Consider the following 18,470-nt stretch of genomic DNA (forward strand, 5'->3'; position numbering starts at 1 on the left):
GCACTGCTATGAGGAAAATACAGCATAAAGCTTGTCTGGCTGTGTTCACAAGGTACTTAAAATGTTCAGCAGGAGATGGGTTTAGCTTTTGAAAGAAAATCAAATAAGAAACAACTTTGAAGCAGCTTCTGGGAGCAAGCTGGGGAAGATAGAAGGCAGGGTTAACTTAAATGATTTTTATGTTAGTGTCCTATTTAGCAGCAAGACAAGGGTTAACCAAGGGGCTAGGTTAGAACAAGAGAATGGGAAGTTCCTACCCTTGAAGCTTGGTCACCTAAAGGGCCAGATCCCAATGAAAAGGAAAACCTCTAAATCCCAAAGCTTTACACAATGTTAAAACGCGTCTAGTCCAAAAGTTCTCAGAGATTTTTTTGCTCACAGCCCAGTATTTGCTATAAGGAATGGTGGTGCACTGAATGCTCCGTGAGGTTCACTCTCATACATCATCACACTTCAATTACGGCTGCCATTTTTGTTGTTGCTCTTACAAGTACCAAGAACTGCTGTGTTTTGAGGTGAGTGAATACTAACCAATGTGTGGAGCAGGAAAGTTTTGTTTATTTTGTTAATACTATGTTGACCATACTAGGTAAGGACAACTTATATCAAGCAAAATTATTTGTTTGGTTTTTTATTTCTTCACTTCTTCATTCATTCATTTGTTCTTTTGTTTGTTTATTTAGGTGAGGCAATTGGGGTTAGGTGACTTGCCCAGGCTCACACAACTAGTAAGTGTCAAATGTCTGAGGCCAGATTTGAACTCAGGTCCTCCTGACTCCAGGGCCAGTGCTCTGTCCACTGCACCACCTACCTGCCCATGTTTTTTTTTTTTTTAAATCTACAATAACATAACTTCTGAAATGTCACCTGGCATACTTCGTTAAACTTGTAGCACACTAATGGATCACAGCCCAATACCACTGCTCCAGTTAACCACCACCCCCCACTTGACAAACAAGAAAACTGAGGCTCAAAGCTTAAGTAACTAGCCCAAGATTATTTTGTATGGCACCTAACTACTACAAGGAATGGACATTTCTGTTGAAGGGTCAGACAGAGAGAATATTAATCGTGGTACTAATAAAAATATCTGAGGATTGTATACATCTATCATATACATATAATCAGCATGTAACATACAGGTTGGGGACTGGAGCTAGGTAGCCAGCAACAGAGGCCCTGCACCTCTCCAGCTCCAAATTGCTCTTTTGGGTTATTTCTTGTCCCACTTTTTTCCTCAAGTCTTCCCTTGATGTTCATTTTCACTGGATTTCACCTGTTTGGTGGAAGATGTAGGAGAAAGCATACCTGGGATACTTTCCTTCCCTTTTCAAATCTGACCTCTTATGTTTCTGTCTCTTGTTTGCTGACCCAATTTGAATCTTTCTTTTCTAGGAGTTTTCTTTTTGTAATATGAATACCTTCCCAAACCCTGTCCTAGAAAGTACCCAGATGCCTATTAAATGTAGCAACTCAGTAGAAATGTCCCTTGAGACCATTTGTCCTCAGTTGGAAGCAACACAGTCCAGTAATAAAAAGACTGAGTCTGAAGTCAGAAGACCTGGGTTCAAATCCCACCCTTGTCAGTTACTACATTTGTAACTTGAGGGTTAGAAACAGACATGGTGGAAAGTCTTGGCAAACTAGAAAGGGAGAAAAATCCATCCAACCTCATTATATCATTCTGAACAGTAAATAATGTCAGTCCCGGAGGCAGGGGTGGTGCAGTGACCTGAGTTTGAATCCAGGCTCTGCTACTTGTTACCTGTGTGACCTTAGGTGAGTCACCCAAACTCCCACGGTATCAGTTTTTTCATCTTCAAAAATGAAAACTTTGGACTATAGATAGTCTTCTATATCCCTTTAAGCTCTAAATCCTAAGGTTGAATATTTCAGGGGCAGCACTGGCCTTGGAGTCAGGAGGACCCAACTTAAAATTTGACCTCAGGGGGCAGCTAGGTGGTACAGTGGATAAAGCACCAGCCCTGGATTCAGAAGGACCTGAGTTCAAATCCAGCCTCAGACACTTGACACTTACTAGCTGTGTGACCCTGGGCAAGTCACTTAATCCTCATTGCCCTGTTAAAAAAAAAATTGACCTCAGACACTCACTAGATATGTGACCCTGGGCAAGTCATTTAACTTCGTGTGTGTGTGTGCACACACGCACATGTAGATGAAATCCATTTCAATCTATGTCCCCTTTACTTAAGTCCTCCTCCAACATGTCCTTATAACGTGGAAGGATCCCTAGCTCCTTAATGGCTATGGGAATGGAGCAGAATCTTGACAAGTCCTACACATCTGGGAAGGCTTTGAGTCCATGCTTGATGACAGGTTATATTCATCCACTGACACTTTTCCGGTTGGTTCTATATCCTTGTACAGGCCACCCTCACTTAAATCCAGTTCACTGCAAGTCATGACATCACCCCGATGTCCTGATCCTCTTCAAGAACAAGGATCACCACCACCACCAGCATCCTTTATACTCTGTCAGAAGCGAGAACAGAGGCCGTTGGAGAGGACAGGAAAGTACTTCCTCTGTTTCTGTCTTCTGTCAGGAATAACCTGCCATTAACAGACTCCATGTGGGCCTGAGGCCACAAAGAAGAGATGCTATTCTGAATGACTAATGAAGTGATCAATCAGAACACTTGGATATGAAAGATATGCAGAGCGTCCATGGGTTTCTTGTCATTGCTGCCAACTTTAGAAAAGTAACAGTAACTCTGATCAAACAGGTTAACTCTGATCAAACAGGTTAACTCTGATCAAACAGTTTATCCACTTCCAGACAGAGGGAGGATGCACGTGCGTATACACACAAACACACAGCTAATGAGAGAATTTGTTTTGCTTGACTATACAATTTATAACGGGTTTTGTTTTTCTTGCTTTCTCACTGGGTGGGGGATTGGAAGTGGGAGGAAAAGAATTTAGAACTAAAACTAAGATAAAGTTGAATTTTAGAGAATATGGTAATTCATCATGTTGTACTAAGAGATTCTGAGGAAGATCCATAGACAGGGCAATGGACCACCCTGCTGAGTGACTAGGTCTCATGAGAGTCAAGAAGGTTTTGGGAGGACCCAAACCCAGTAAGATTAGCTAGTGGTATGAAAGGGTAGAAACGATAGACTGTCAAAGTTCTTGAAATGAGGGAATATTTCATTCCTTCTCTCTGTATTACACACCAGCCCAGTGCCTAGTATGTAAAAGGCCTTTAACAAATACTTGTTGATTAATTGAAATGGAAATGAAGAGCACAGGGGTCATCAATTCTGGTATTCAATGTATCTCTTGTTAGATTCAGTGATGATTGCTTTACTAATGGATGGCAGAATCTTAAATGAAGAATTAGTTTCTTTCCTCCATCCCACCCCCTACAACTGGGCTGTCTTACCTTACCTTCCAACATTCTAAACATCTAGAGGGTAAAGATTTGTTCTATCTCTTGTGTTCTTGCTTCAGATTATTACTAGTATCTTTCTCTACACTCAGAGTTTGATATACTATTATCCTTCTTGGGGAAGGGGGTCTCCTTGTATCCCCTCAAAGGTGGGTTTTCCTTACAACTATACTCTTTCGGTGCACTAGGAAATAAACACATTTAGTTGGGGTAGAAGACCAACATGCTTATACCAAAATCCATTTGGTAGTGAGAAGCATTCTAGTGTTGTCACATAGTATTAAATAATATGTCAAGAATTTTTGTGTAATTTGACACGCAAGGAAAATGAACACAGAGGACAAGTAGCCATCCTTCAGTACCTAAACAGATCTGAGATTCCACGGATGTGGATATTCCTTTGACAATATAGATCATCATGTGAGCGTGTCTTACTAGATAGTTTTGTGAGTTACTGTAGACAAAAATCCTCCACCTGGAGGTTAAACTTTTGGTCAGCTTCTCTAAAATTACCGAGGTGGTCTCTGGATTGTGTTCTATCATCAGAGCCATACAGGAAGCCTTTCTGACTAGCAAGTCTAAAGAATATATTCCTCTGGTGTAGTCTTCAAGAAGCCAGAGTCATTTTCTCATCATGAAGAGGTATGGGAGTGGGAATTAAAGACAGCTTTAATACAGAGCTCATCATGAAGTAGGCTTCATGTACAATGGGTGCTAGCCAGTGCCCTAGAATTTGTGGGGCAAGCCTGAGCCCTGTGCCCAAATCCCCCCTTTTTGAAAGACTTTTTGCCATTTGTTTCTATAGTTGGTACCATGGTCATTGTGGCTATTGGATTGGCAAACTGGGAAGGGTTATGTGTTGTTGGAATTAGGATTACCGGTATGAACCAGAGTAGCTGGCTCCCTATCTAGTTTTCCATCTTGTGCCTGCTTCTCTGTTTCTCTGATTTTTTTTTTTTTCATGTTGTCTCTCCCCTCAGACTGTGAGCTTTTTGAAAGCAGGGACTGTGTTTTGTCAGTACCTGGAACATGGTAGGTCCTTAATAAATGCTTATTATCTATTTCTATCTCCCCCTATTCCCCAATTCCTCTCTCAAAACAAAACAAAACAAAACCTGAAGAGGTGAATCTAGTGGGGAAAGATGGAAAAAAATCAAGGTTTTGTTGTTGTGGTTGTTATTGTTTGTTGTTCTAGGAAAATGAAACATTTTCTGGCATCATCCACAGACATGTTTTTCAATGTTCTTTAAGATAAGACAGCTTTGAAAATAAACTGGTGGTAAGAATCCTAACTTTCTCTTCAGTGCCTATGCAATCATATTTGGCATGCATTTCTCATCCCCTCTGTACTCCTCAGGCAATTTTCTTCTCCCAGAGCTACTCTGTTCACTGTCATTAATCCTCCAAACAGACCTGGGAGGTAAAAATCATGCATATAATTTCCTCCTGGTCCTAAAATATTGTTTAGAATTTTGCTTTGAAATCGCTTTCAGAGCAAAGAGCCCGGCTCTCTAAAAAACGAACCTGTAATAAACACGGCTGAATTCTCTCCAAATTACCTCCGAGAATTACCTGCTTATCTGGAAAAATAATCGGTGTAATTTTGAGAAATGTTGTTTACACTTAGCAGCGGTGCTTTTGAACAGTGTCTGCACCTTCATTCCTTGTCCTTGGGCAGGGTGGGCTCTGGTGCCGCCAATGCTCTTCCACAGAAATCCCCAAGTGAGCGTTTGTGTTTCTCAGGTTGGCGATTCCTGGTCCTGCTCCCAAGAGGGAAGACTGCCAAGATGCTGACAGTTTAGTCTGGACAGGGGACCTGGGAAGGCACTTACAACACTTCTGAAAACTGACCGATCCTTCCTCTTTCATTGGCTGCAGAACTCCAGGATTCCTAGATGAGGCATAACATCGGCCTTCTGGGATTGTTGTCCCAGAAAACCATCATTGTTATCCCTGGGCCTCGCCAGAAACATGTTTCAAGCATCTTTGATTTCTTCTATGTCGGGGGAAATGTGACAGTAGCCAACAGTGTGCATGTATCTGGCAATTTAAGGTTTTCCAAGTTCTTTCTTTACACATGATCAATTACCACATTATATTCCTATAATAGCCATATGAGGTAGATTCTACAAGTGCTAATTTACTCCCATTCTGGAGAAGATAGAAATAGAAGTTCTCAGAGATGTAGTGAACTGGGCTTATAGTCAGGATGACCTGAGTTCAAATCCTGTCTCAGATACTTGCTAATAATAATAGTTAGCACTTATATACTACCTACTATGTGCTAGACACACTGTGCTAAGCACTTTACTTTTACTATTATTAATTTTATCTTGTTTGATTTGCACAATCTTGGCAGGTAAGTGTTATCATTATCCCCACTTTACAGCTGAGGAAACAGAGGCAAACAGAAGTTAAGTGACTTGCCCCCCAGAGTTATCCAGCTTGGAAGTGTCTGAGGCTGGGTTTGAACTTAGTCTTCCTGACTCCAGGCCTAATGTTCTCTTTACCTGAAAGGGGAAGGGTCGAGGGTGTGGAATTGATGACTTCTAGGATTCCTTCTATCTCCAAAAACTACTCAGTGGACAGAGTGCCCAGCTTAGAGTTAGGAAGATGTGAATTCAAATCTGGCCTCAGGCACCTACTGGCTGGGCGACCCTGGGTAAGTCACTTCACCCTATTTGCCTCAGTTTCCTCAACTGTAAAATGAACTGGAGAAAGAAATGGCAAACCACTCCAGTACCTTTGCTAAGGAAACCCCCAAAATGGGGTCATGAAGAACTAGACATGACTGAACAACAACATAGTATAACAATAATGTACTAAGGTTTGACCAAAATTCTTATAAGTCTTTATTTCGGCCCATGTGATAAATGGTGGGAGGGCTATTCTGTCTGCCCTCTCCAAAGTTTTAAAGTGAGTCCTGTCTTGAGCAGTAAAATCAAACTTTTTTTTTTAAAGTAACCGTGTATGTATGTGTATGTGCACGCGCGCGCTCGAGTATGTGTGTATTAAAGAGTGTCTTTGTTAAGCCTAGGAGAAGGGAATAGAAATTTCAAGACAATTTGGTAGCAGCAGATATTTTAACTCATAAATATCTTTATCCACTTGGGGAATGTGTTTCCTGTTTTGACTTGTACTCTAAATCTATATAATTTTTAAATTGCAGGTTTACGTCAGGAGAACAATTTAGTCAAGTATTACTTTCTTCAGAAAACATGTCCTTATTGTAGCACATAAACGGTGGAATGTGAGCAGATGGAGAGAATGCAGAGACCCACGAATCCCCTCTTTTTTCCCCTCCCTTCCCCCCAAAATGGGGAAGGTAAAGACCAATTTTTTACCTTCGCTATGGACCCTGCTTTCTGAGCAAAGGGGGACCCTCAGAAGGGCAGCAGTGCCAAGCTTGGGTCTGTGTATCTCAAAGGGAAAGAGATTTCCCATTGTCTTGCAGGAGGACACTTCCCAACATGAGCAGGACTCTTTCTAACCTTGATGTACCAGTGCTTCCTGCTCCTATTCTGCCCCAAGAGGCAGCGTGGACCCAAAGATGGCTAAATTTCACATCAAAGGAGTTGGTTTCAAATGAGTTATCTGCCACTTACTACAGAGAGTAGTGCAGTAGAAAGGAGGGATTCTGACTTCAGGCTCCCTGGGTTCAAATGCTACCATTTACTGCATGTGTGTGACCTTGAGCAAATCACCTATCTCCTTTAGAGGTCATCAGAAAAATGAAGTCAGTGGATAGGTATTTGTTTAAGCACTTACTATGTGGCAGGCGTTGTGCTAAGCGCTGAAATTACAAATGCGAGGAAAAAGAGCCCTGCCCTCAAGAAGCTTACATTTTAATGGAGGGGAGAGAGGCAAAGCTGGGTGGTTCAGTACATAGAGTGCCAGGCCTGGAGTTAGGAAGACTCATCTTCCTGAGGTCAAATCCATCCTCAGAAAGACATATGATATCGACCTGGAAGGGCCTGCATGAGCTGATACAAGAATGAAATGTACTGTATACAAAATAACAGCAACATTGTGAGATGATCTGCTGTAAATGACTTGGATCCAAGACAACTCTGAAGGGCTTATGAAAAATGCAATCCGTCTACAGAGAGAGAACTGGTGGTATCTGAATACGTATTGAATCATATTTTTTGTGGGGGTTAGGTCTCCTTTATCTGAAGTTTTGTTTTTGTCGGTTTTCTTTCACAAGCTGGCTAATGTGGAAATGTTTTGCATGACTGCTCTTGTATAGCTTATATTGAATTGCTTGAGTTCTTGGAGTGGGGGGTGGGGGGAGGAAGGAGGGAGGAGGAGAATTTGGAACACAAAGTTTAAAAAAAATTGATGTCAAATCCAGCCTCAGACACTTCCTTGCTGTGTGACCCTGTACAAATCACTTCATCGTACTTGACTCAGTTTCCTCATCTACAAAATGATCTGGAGAAGGAAATGGCAAACCTCTCCAGGATGTTTGCCAAGAAAACCCCAAATTGGATTGTGAAGAGTCAGACACAAATTAACAACAACAGCAAAGCAAGCTGACTCATAAAAGGAAGTGTCCAGCTAGAGAGAGAACATGATGTAGAACAATGGAAGCCTAGTGGAAAATGAAGAGACAGATGGCCCGGGTGCCCTTTTTAAATAAAGAGGTCGTCCAGTCACAAGTAGGAGGGTCCCGGGGGCAGTGGGTACTTTTGAAGTGTGAGTTCTCACCTGAAGTGATCTTTTAGGGTAGAAGGTTGGGACAGGGTGGAGAAGTCCAGAGGATGTAGCCTGGTGGGCAGCGAAGAAGAAGAAGAAAAAAAAGTCCTTCTGGTTTTAGCTGTATGACCTTATCCTTCTCATTGCTAGGTCTGCATTATCCTTCCCCCATCCCAGATGCCCCCATCCCACCTTCATCTCCATGCCATAAAATGCTTCTCTGTCAGTGCCCTCCCCACAACCAACTGGCATGGTGCCTGGTGCATAGTAGGTGATTTAGAAATAAATGCTTATTGATTGGTTGGTCTTATCTATGTGACATTAGGTAAGCCACCTCACTGTACTTGGCTGCTCATCTTCTGTAAAATGATAATGTTAGAATAAATGACCTTTAAATCTACCATTCTATAAGCCTATGAGCCTTTGGGGGACCCTAAGTGGGTGTGTGGGTGTTTGGGTAGTGGCCCATGTTAGAAATACTCAGCCTTGGGAGGTTAAAGCACCTTACTTATGCCTGAATCACATACCAGTTGGGTTAGGAAGCCCCAGACCTACATTCCCTTGCTTCTCCCCACCCCAATTTCCCCAGGATATCTGAAGAAAAGATCTGAGTTGATGTGGAAAGGCCTAGGCTTTTAAAAACTATCAATATATGACTATGGAGTTGTAGAAAAACTGAGTGAATGAATAATATGGACTTGAGTTCATTGGAAAGAAAACTAACTGAAGTTTAAAAAAAGGCATACACATATATAATAAGCACAGGCTTCCAGGATTTCATGGAATAAAATTTTGCGCCCTAAAAAATCCAGGGCTTGGTATAGAAATGGAATAAACAGATAATATTAATGTAATATTTCTGTAAAAGAAAAAAAAGACTAATGTTACGTTGTATTAGGGAAATGACTGTGTACCAATAAAGATAATTACTACACAGCTTGTCTAAACCCCAGAGAAGGCTTCCTGGGGCCATCCAATGCAGAATTTTTATTTTATTTACCTAAAATATATCTGTCACTCAGGGTCTTCTGGGGCCTGTGCACAAAACACTAATTTAGGATTTAAGCTGAATCTTAGAGTGGAAAGTCCCCATAAAAAGGGGGGGAGGGGGAAATAACCAGGGAAAGATCCTTTTCCAGGGAGATATTAGACAGATCAGCTTCCCTCAGGGGCCTGTGAGATTCTCAGGTAATAGGCAGAAGCTAGAGTGGTTTCAGTCCTGGACACACAGCCTGTAGGTCTATTGGCCTAATTACTGGACAGAGCTTGTCCTGCCCTACTTATCAGATGTAAGAGGCTGGTAAACCATCACTTACTTAAACTGAGATCAAGATTATCACAGATAAGGAAGGACCTTTCAGAAACTCATTAGCCCCTCCCCACTTTGAAAAAGGACAAAGGATGAGAAAAAGAAGTCACATCAACCTCTTGCATCTTCCCTATATTTGGCTCATTCCTTCCTTATGCCATTTTTTCCAAATCTACATAAAATAAATTTGGTCCTATCACCTGTTAGCCCCACTCCATGTTTGTTCCTCTGGATCTTCTTTTTTATGTCTCACTCACTTTTTTTTTTTTTTTTTTGGTGAGGCACTTGGGGTTAAGTGACTTGCCCAGTGTCACACAGCTAGTAAGTGTTATGTGTCTGAGTCCGGATTTGAACTCAGGTCCTCCTGAATCCAAGGCCGGTGCTCTATCCACTGCACCACCTAGCTGCCCTGTCTCACTCACTTCTAATCTTTCTTTCCCACAACCTACAGTCCTGTCCTTTGTTGCTGTTGGTTCAAGACATTTCCCATTTTTCCAAACCACACATGCTCCATGTTCAAGCCCAACGGGCAACTTGTGGCTTTTCCTAAGATGTTTCATTTTCTTCTGTTTTCTCCACTGTAGAATGTAAATTCCTTGAGGTCAGAGACTATTTTCCATTTTTTCTTTGCATCCTCTGTAGCATCTAGTATGGAACTGGTTTATAGTAAGGTTTGTTTGTTTTTAATACTGATTGAATTGACTAGAATTTAGTCATTGATGTTGTTGTCATTCTTTTTCATGAGAAATTTTTTCTTACAGTCTGGAATGAAGAATACTTGCTAGAAACATTTATGCCATTTTCTGCTTATGTTTCCTTTTCTCCTGGGCTTAGAGTTTGGCTTTGAGGATGAGAGTGACCTCCACTGTTACACTCTAGGATCCTAGGTGTCCCATTTGACCAATCTTTTTTAAAAAAATAATAACCATTTTTATTAATAGTTTTTGAGTTTAGCCTGCCAATCTTTGGTTACCACAACCTGCTGGGTGGCTACTACAGGATACTCAAGTCTGGAGGTTTTCTACCGGAACTCACTATGCATGGATTGAATATGCATAGACATTTTGAAGAATCCTGGCAGAACTTGGCCCCTCAACCCAAACATCCCTGGCATACTACAGCAACCTTGGGCAAGTGGTAGTTGGATGGGATGGGGTGAGTGTGGGGTATTAGGTTTACCTAGGTTATGGCCAATCTCTGAAAGAATCCACATCCCAAAGGGAAAAGGACCCACATGTACAGAAATATTCATAGCTGCTCTTTTTGTGGTAGCAAGGAATTGGAAATTGAGGGGCTGCCCATCAATTGGGGAATGACTGAACAAGTTGTGGTATATGAATGTAATGGAATTCTATTGTGCTATAAGAAATGATGAGCAGGCAGATTTCAGAGACACCTGGAAGGACTTGCATGAACTGATGCTGAGTGAGATGAGCAGAACCACGAGAATATTGTACACAGTATCATCGGCATTATGTGTTGTTTAACTGTGATAGACTTGGTTCTTCTAAGCAATACAACAGTACAAGATAGTTCCAAAGGACTCATGATGGAAAAGGCGCTCTAAATCCAGAAAAAAAAAAGAACTGTGGAATATGGATGCAGATTGAATCATACTATTTCTATGGTACAGAAGAGTTCCAGGGAACTCATGATAGAAGAGGATCTCCAAATCCAAGAAAAAAAAAAAGAACTGTGGAGTATAGATGCTGAATGAACCATACTATTTCTTTTGTTTTTGATGCTGTTGTTTTTTTCTATTTTGAGGTTTTGCATCATTGCTCTGATTTTTTCTCTTATAACATGACTAATGCAGAAATAGGATTAATGTTATTATGTGTGTATATATATGTATATATATATACATATACATACATACATACATATATATATATATATATATATATAAAACCTATATCAGATTACCTGCTATCTAGGGAAGGGGGGAGGGAGAAAAATCTGAAATTGTAAAGCTTGTATAAACAAAAGTTGAGAACTATCTTTACACGTAACTGAAAAAAATAAAATACTTTATTAATTTAAAAAAAATATGGATGCAGATTGAACCATACTATTTCTCTTGTTTCTGGTGCTATTGTTTTTCTTTTTTGACTTTTTTCCTTTTTGCTCTGATTCTTTTCTTATAACATGACTAATGCAGAAATATGTTTAATGTTATTATACATATTTAACCTATATCAGATTACTTGCTGTCTTGGGGAGGCAGGGAGGGAAGGGAGGGAGGGAAAAAAATTGAAACTAGAAATCTTATAAAAACAAATGTTGAAAACTCTCTCTACGTGTAACTGGAAAATAATAAAATACTTTTATAATTAAAAAATTAATAAAATAAAAATACTGAAAAAAAAAAAGAATCCACATCCTGTTCTAGAACATTATGAGATTTCTAAGCTGCAGAAAGGGTAGAAAGTGCATCCCAAGATGGTGCTCTTGCTACTGATAGGGAAGGGATGGCTAGGGGAGAAAGTACACCCAGGGACAGTACTTGACTAGGCATCGTCTTTATTCTCACTCTGGTGGAAAATTGTAGTTTTCCTGTATCAGTTATAGTTGTGTCAGAAACTGAAATTTCATTAAGTAGAACTCTTTGCTTTGGATCTTGAAGCCTACTCAGTCTTCAGCAATCTCTCCCTGAAATGCCCAAAAGAGTGCCTAGGAAATGCTTGACTTACTGCAAATAACTACCTAGGAGCCCGTAACCTTGGGATCAAATTCACCTTAAAACAAACTCTGAAAAACAAACAATCAGCCACTACTAAATTGAAATTAGTCACTACCAAGTGACGGCAACACTACTGAGTCATGGGTGCTCTATGAGTTGGGAGACAGACATTGAAAGGGAAAAATGAGGCATATCAAAGACAGACTTCACATTTTTGCCCAGGAACCCAGCCCAGTTCTCATTACTATTACCCCCTAAGGATGGGAACAAGGCATCCACCCCTTCTCATCCCTTGGAGAGAATGTCCCCTCTTCAGCAGGCTGGGTTCCCAAAGGAAATCTCAGCATATTTTTAACTTTCATCTGGTATAAATGATGATTATTTTGCAAGAAGCAATGAAATGATAAATGGGTGTCTTAACAAGCTGTAATTATAGATTAGTCCAAGCGAGTCACTTACAAATATCCCTTCCCAGCATTGCTCAAAAATAAAACCCTTATCCAAACAAACTTCCTTCTGGCCATCCCTAACCTTTTCTCCAAGATAGCTTTCAGCCCCTCTTCCTCCTCAGACTTACCCATCTCAGCTAGGCTGGGCACCCCCAGGAGCCATGGCACCAGCCTGTACCCTTCACCAAAAAGAGGAGAGGATTGGTCAACTTGGTTCATTCTCCATCAGATTTTCTCCTTCCCACCAGATGCCTCCCAAGTTTCATATGGTAGCTAAATTGTACTTGTGATGTTTCTATCACATGGATTCTGTATCCAAGAAGAGGAACTATCAGGCCCCATTAATTCCATGACTGACCTCCCCACCCCTTTTCCAAGCTGTTTCATTTGGCCTATAACTTGTCCATAATCAAAAAGGACCCTGGGATTCTCGATCTATGAGAAGAGTGTTCAGGTTTCTTCCTCAATCCCATCACAGTAACACAAAGGCAACGCAATGCCGTTATGTCTTTTTATACTATCTGTATGATCCTAAGCAAGTCAATTCTACCTCTCTGGGATTCGGTTTCCTCCTCTGTAAAAGGAGAAGGTTAGATTGGATGATTTCTAAAGTGAGATATAATATCAGAGGGCCAAGAAATAGATGAATTTGCCTTCTCCGCAGGCTCAGAAGGGAGAAATTTTAATATGGAAAAACCACAGAACCGGGCAAGTGTAGACCTGATTTCTAATCTCAGATCTGTCCCTCTTGAGTTGAATAGCCTTAGATAAATCACCTCTGTGACTCAGTTTACCCATTTGCCAGATGGGAACATCATAACTCTCCTACCTGGCTTCACACACTTGTGAAGATCAAATGAGAACAGAGCAATGGTAGGAATTGGAAATAGTTTAGGATACTATATTGTGCTGATATCATGTGAGTGTGGGAGTTAGGCAAGTGTAGACAGTTCTTCTTCCCCTCTTCACCTACCAACGAGGTCAGAATCTCACCTGAGTCAGTGTTTACAACACCCTGTGCAACCTGTTTGACAACATCTCTAAGATTCCCATGCCCTTGGTGCCTGTGGGACCAAAGTTCATTTGTACTGTCAGCAGAAATTCATCGAGCTCCTACTTGGTTCTAGGCCCTGTGAAGGAACATAGAGATGTGAAAGGGATGGTCCCAGCCCTCAGGGGACGTGGAATTTAGGGGCACAGAGGAAATATAGTATAAGTTAGAATTTGAACCAGAGCATGGGTTAGAGAGGGAATCTGTGAACATGCACTAGACATTGTCTACAGTGGGAAAGAACTAGAACCATTACCAGAGGTCTGAGACACAAGGCCAGAAGACCTCATCATAAAGGTAGCAGAGACCTTCCAACTAGTAAATGTCAAGTGGTTTGGAGAGATGTGCGATGGTCAGACATGGCCAACATATGGAAGAACCCCAGAAAGGATGGTATGTCTCTTCTTATAAGACTACTTGGGAGTCCAGCCAAGTGTCCCATGCTGCTGGGGTGGGGTGTGAACTATATCCCTGCATCGAGTCCATTTCAGAAGTACCTGGAGTAGTCACGATGAGCAAGCTGAGGAGAATTCAACTTGTTTCATGAGAGAAGAGAAAATAGTTTTTTTCCTACTAATGACTTGTAAAGAATTAATTGTTATTTGAGGTTTTTATGCCTCAGCGCACACTGGCCTGGGGCTCCACAAATCCCATGGTGCTCCACCCACTGGTCCGCTGAAAATTCTTAATATATACATTGTCTCCGGGACTTAAATCATGCAAGGAAAAATCTAAAGGACCAGCTTGTACAGCAACTCCTGCTTCATGGAGTTCATGTAGCCTAGTTTGTAGTTCCTGTATATAGGAAGCAACAGAAGTATCACCTCCCACCAGTGATGTGACTGGGGAAAAAGTTTTAGCTTGGATAGGAGGGTGACCAAAAAGCATCTCATAAGGAGATATGTGGAGTTCAACTTTTGGTCTACTGCACAGATAGAATAATGCCAAGGGTAGAACATCAGGTCATTTTAAATGGGTTTCAGGACATAATTTGCCAATCATGCTCTTAAGCTCTTTATTCATATGTTCAACTTGGCCTGAGCTTTAAGGGTGGTAAGGAGTATGAAATATAGGAGTTACTCCTAAGAAAGAATAAATCTGGGAGAGAATTGAATTTGTAAAATGTGTACCTCTATCAGAGTCAATGTATGCTGGTGGCCCAAAGCGAGAAACAATTTCTTTAAGGAGAGCTTTGGCCACAAAGCCAGCAGTTGCTCGTGGGGCAGGAAAAGCCTCCACCCATCGAGTGAGCTGGTCAACAATAACAAGGCAAAATTTATATTGTCCTGCTTTGGGCATAGAAATAAAGTCAATTTGTAGATGTTCAAAAGGTGTATATGCCAAAGGGTGCCCTCCATATGTTTTAGCATGGAAAGCAGGTTGATTCTAAGACTGACACGTGGAGCAGCCCGAGCAGATTCGAGATTCTATGTTAGTTATACCTGGTGCTACCCAGGTCCTTCTAACTGAGTCCACAATGCCTTGTGTGCCAAAATGGCCTTTCTTGTGAATAGAGAGGCATACCTGGTGATAAAATTTCCGGGGAGAAGTGGGTAGAGCACCGTGTGCTCTGAGGCATAAAAACCTCAAATAACAATTAATTCTTTACAGACCTCAAGTGGAAGTTGTAGGCAGAGGTATGGGAGCTGTGGTGCTGATCCGCCTTATATCTTTTTAAGGTGACCCATGATATATTTGTCAACCAAATAACAGAATCATCATTGCCAACATAGTCCCTGTTTCCATTTAGATCCCTAGAAACCACTTCAGTCGTGGGCTCACAGGATCTCATCATGGGGTGAGTTAATAGTATCTCAAATTTCAAGCTTTAGGAGAACTTAGAGGCCACATGGCATCCTCCCCCCACCACCACCTTATTTTATAGTTCAGGACTAATCTTAGACTCTTAAGTGACTTGTCTAAGGTCACACACATGGTGAATAACACAACCAGGGTTTGTGCTTCTGTCTTCTGACTTCAAACCCAACATTCTTCCCATTGTGCCACACTACTACCTGCCATCTGACCAAAATCATTTCTCCAAAGTCCCCATCTTCCATTTGATCGATCCTTCAACAAGCAAGAAGAGAACATGTATCATCATAGTAAGGCAAAAACATACTTGCTTAAAATATAATTAAAAGTTTAAAAAAATTAATGTTAAGTAATAGACATTTCTTCATCCACTAATTCTTCCCACCTTCCAGTTTCAGAAGGGTTCCATCATTTTTGTTCCCACCATGGCTTTATAGTGCTACAAACCAGTGAATAAAAAACGTGTATCTAGAATGACTGTTCCATCAGCCAAATGCTACTCTCAATTTCTGGGAAAGTGTGAAAAAATGAATGAATGTATGAATGAATTAATTAATTAAAATGTTAAAGTCTCAATGTCTGAGAAGACATGGAGAAGTCTCAGAGTCCTGTAGCCTGTTGTTCCTTTATGAAAGTGGTAAAACTTCAATGGGCAAAAGGTTCTACATCTTTGATATATGAGAGTATTGGTGTTACATCAATGAGGAACAACTAGCCTGGAAAGAAGGAAGGAGATAGAGCCCTTGGTTTAGTACTTAAGGTTCTCCTTCTCTCTCCCCCTTTCTGTCTCTTTATTCTCCTTTTCCTGATGCCTGTTTTCTTAGCTTGAGCCTTCCTATGCCTCATTTCAATTTTAAGACTTCTGGCCAAGCACATTGCAAATGGCACCATACAATGAAAACCTGAGCTACCCAGCCAATTCAGATCTGGGGTTCAAACTCAAGACTTAGGACTGCACGGTCAGTGCTTCAAGCTCTGCATTCTTCCCACTGATTTGTCTCTGAATTTTATTTAATTGGATTTTGCCCAAGGTTCTAAGCTTTCAAAGTATTGTTGGCTCTTGACTATCGTCCATTTTGTTGGTTATCCTTCCAGCTTCATGCCAATTGCAAAGTCAATGAGCATACCATCCATGCTGTCATATTTCACTCATTAAAATGTTAGATAGCACAGGGTAAAAGATGCTTCCATAAGAGACCACTCTTTGAGGCAATACCTACCTCTTTGTGACCATTCTTTGTGTCTGATCAGGCAACCAGTTCCCAAACTGCACTGACTCTTTTGAATTGAGTTGTCCCTTCCCTGCCATCTACTGGTCATTGGGATAATTTGGAAGGGGTCAGGAGAGAAGGCTAAACGAGGCCTTTTAGTGTCACACACTCAATAGGGTTTTTTAAGATGTCCCTGCTTCAGGGCTTCCATTGTTGCCCAGTTGGGTCAAACAAGGGGGACTTTTATCAACCAATGTTGGAATAGTCACCTTTGGAGAATCAGACCAACCCACCATATTTTTGTAATTGCTCCCTTCCTTGACCGTACCAGGTGCCAAGAAATCTCTTTCTTTTAACATCCCAGCCCTCACGCTCACATTTTACTGTTTTGGCCTGGAAGAGGATTATGACAATGATCAACTTGTAAAAGACTTAGCTAATCTGATCTATAAAATGATCCGAGATAATCACAAAGGACTTAGGAAATTTAAAATACACACACATATCTAGTCATCTCTAAGGAGAGAACTGGTAAACTCTAAATGCAAATTGAAGTGTAATTTTTTTCACTTTATTTTTCTTGCCTTTTTTTTTAAACAACATGGCTAATACAGAAATACGCATGATTTCACATGTATAATTGATTTCCTATTGCTTGCCTTCTCAATGGGCAGGGGAGGAGTTGGAGAGAGAGAGAGAGAATTTGGAACTCAAAATTAAAAAAAAATAATATTTTCTTTAAAGGAGTGTTATGGAAATACAGGTTGCCTAATTTCCTTTCAATTCCTGTGTGCTACTGCTTTCTGCTGCTGTTTGGGATTCTCAGCAGCTACCATGCCAGTACAAAAATATTTTTTCTTTTTATGAAGCATTTTATTTTTTTCTTTCAAACCCTTGCTCTGTTTTGTTAAAGACTCTTACCTGCTTGTTTATCCCTCTAATCCTCCTAAATTATTGAGGTGGTTTCTTTCCATCGTTGGTTCCAACAAATAGAAACTTTCCTTCCCACCACAGACCCCTTCTCTCCTTCTCTCTTTACCCATTTCAGAGAGTGGGCCTTGTGTCCAACACAAACCTGACTCCAAGAATATCTGGCTTGTAGGAGAAGGGATAATAACATCTGTTCATGGCCGCTGTGGGAAACAGAGATTGTGATGAATGCTTTCAGCAGCTAGTTTTGGGTTTCGCCATTGAGCTGATTCAGCAAAGCCCAAAAGAGACAGCCCAACAGAGGAGAACCACTTGCAGAGCCTGGGATGCACAATATTTCTGTGTGTGTGTGTGTGTGTGTGTGTGTGTGTGTGTGTGTGTGTGTGTGTGTGTGTGTTTTCTCCTAGTATCTCAGTCCCAGCCCTTGCATGGTGCTTGTAAATAGTACCACATTCTGTTTATGTGAAATCAGTTGTAATCACCATGGAATCCACATCACAAAGGCCAGGGTGGCTGGCCACCACTCAGTACAAACAGAAATTATGTCAAGGAACCTGGGGAGAAGGGTATGGGAGAAACCCTTTTTTGCTCTCCAGACTTAGAAAAGCTCTATCCCAGGCCTTCATCTTTGATTGTTGATGGGCTGGACAGGGAAGCAATCCTTTCAAATCCTACCCACATTGCAACAAGGAACCTGATCCAACCTTACCTGCCATCAACAGCCTGAAAATTGCTACCTCCTTACATGTCTAAGGCATGTCTAAGGTTAGGAGGAAAATGGACTTTTCTTTTCTTTTTTTTAGGGGCAATGAGGGTTAAGTGACTTGCCCAGGGCCACACAGCTCGTAAGTGTCAAGTATCTGAGGCTGGATTTGAGCTCAGGTCCTCCTGAATCCAGGGCTGGTGTTTTAT

General features: G+C 41.1%; 1 long non-coding RNA gene across 3 annotated transcripts in view; it reads left to right on the forward strand.

Moving 5' to 3' along the window:
• LOC122730104 overlaps positions 1 to 7,506 on the forward strand; it is a 36,576-nt gene extending 29,070 nt beyond the window's left edge. For 2 of the 3 annotated variants that reach the window (XR_006353379.1, XR_006353380.1), the window contains exons 2-6: positions 382 to 515; positions 2,389 to 4,444; positions 4,608 to 4,691; positions 5,156 to 5,465; positions 6,582 to 7,506. This is a non-coding gene — a long non-coding RNA (uncharacterized LOC122730104). The remainder of the gene's footprint in view (positions 1 to 381; positions 516 to 2,388; positions 4,445 to 4,607; positions 4,692 to 5,155; positions 5,466 to 6,581) is intronic. The other variant, XR_006353381.1, reaches the window with a different exon arrangement.
• The last annotated feature ends 10,964 nt before the right edge of the window (positions 7,507 to 18,470 follow it).

Source organism: Dromiciops gliroides, chromosome 5 (genome assembly GCF_019393635.1).
Source record: "Dromiciops gliroides isolate mDroGli1 chromosome 5, mDroGli1.pri, whole genome shotgun sequence".
In the NCBI taxonomy this organism is placed as follows: domain Eukaryota; kingdom Metazoa; phylum Chordata; class Mammalia; order Microbiotheria; family Microbiotheriidae; genus Dromiciops; species Dromiciops gliroides.